This window comes from Solanum pennellii, chromosome 1 (genome assembly GCF_001406875.1).
Source record: "Solanum pennellii chromosome 1, SPENNV200".
NCBI classification, from domain to species: Eukaryota; Viridiplantae; Streptophyta; class Magnoliopsida; order Solanales; family Solanaceae; genus Solanum; species Solanum pennellii.
In genome coordinates this window covers 101,605,753-101,607,151 of record NC_028637.1, presented here as the reverse complement: position 1 = coordinate 101,607,151, position 1,399 = coordinate 101,605,753, and the positions used below count along the sequence as shown (strand labels likewise).

At 27.0% G+C, this 1,399-nt stretch overlaps 1 non-coding gene across 1 annotated transcript; it reads left to right on the top strand.

Annotated features, from left to right (window-relative positions):
• Window positions 1–690: 690 nt before the first annotated feature.
• TRNAE-CUC lies at window positions 691–763 on the top strand. The gene has a single exon. It is a non-coding gene; the product is annotated as a tRNA-Glu (tRNA).
• Window positions 764–1,399: the final 636 nt, after the last annotated feature.

The following is a 1,399-nucleotide window of genomic DNA, read 5'->3' as shown; positions in this document are numbered from 1 at the left end:
ACAATGCAGATGGCTACAAAGTCATGATGTGAAAATAGAAATATATGGACCAATTCATACATACACGTTTTATCTTTACACATTACATCTCGTAAAAATAATAAATTTCATAATAATCACGTAAAGGTAAATATCTAGAGTTTTAATATTAGAAACCGTGCTATATTTGTGGAGTGCAATGTTACGTACGTTTTTTGTATTAGTAATGAATTTTTTTTTAAAATTATTGTCCTTATACGGCTGACTAACAAGCTCTTGGTTATTATTTGTCCAATTAATCATCACTTTATTGCATCGGAATAGCACTTAGCGTCCCTTAGCGATTGGCTCTTCTTTTAATCCTTATGATAAAATGAATATATGTATTAATCTTTAATCAAATAAATATGTGATTCCACCTTTTCAGAGTCGAAAACATGTTTTATTTGACTATTTAAAAAATTATGCTACCCTCAAAATAGAGAAATAATATAATATTAATATAACATACGAATAATTAAATTGTGGATAATTAATAATTATGATAAATTTGTAAATATTTATAAACTAATAGACAAAAAGTGCGAAATTCAGTTAATTAAACATTTAAATGTGATTATAGTTATATCATAGGGTTTACAGTTAACATTTATCAATATTGTAGGATAGAAATTTCAGTTATTAAAAGACAAATTTCTATTTTTATCAAAATCCGTTGTAGTCTAGTTGGTTAGGATACTCGGCTCTCACCCGAGAGACCCGGGTTCAAGTCCCGGCAACGGAATACTTTTATTTTGAAAAAGAAAGAGTACTGTTTTTCGTTATGAGAATGAACGAAACATCTAAGAAACCACCATATTCAAATATCTTTCCTCCTACTGTTTTTTTTATTTCGAAAATATACTAATAATATTTAAAAATTTAACATAATTCTACAAGTAGATATATGGAGCCAAAATACATATATTTTTCTTTTGTTTGCTTGTTTAAAAAAAAATATGTTATTTTCCTTTTGAGGATGATAAAAACGTTTGAAAAATTATCTACATTCAAATATATTTCACTCTTATATTTTTATTTTGAAATTATAATAAGAATAATAATAATAAATTTCTAATGAATTTATGGAGGATAAAATATACAAATACTTTTAACCTATGTAAAAAATACATAAATTATTTTCTGTCATAAATATTTCTAGTGCGGCAGGTGGGCCTAGATTGAAGGAACGAATGCTTTCCAAGTGGTCATCTCTGGAGCAAGCAAGTGATTTGGTGCTATCAAAGGGGACCTCCTTTGTTTTCTGATGATGAAATTGAAGTGCTAACTTTTTCTCCACACTAATATTTGAATTTATCATTAGAGTTTTGATTAAATTTAAATCACACATTATAGGATATATTTGAGAGCGGTGCTTTCA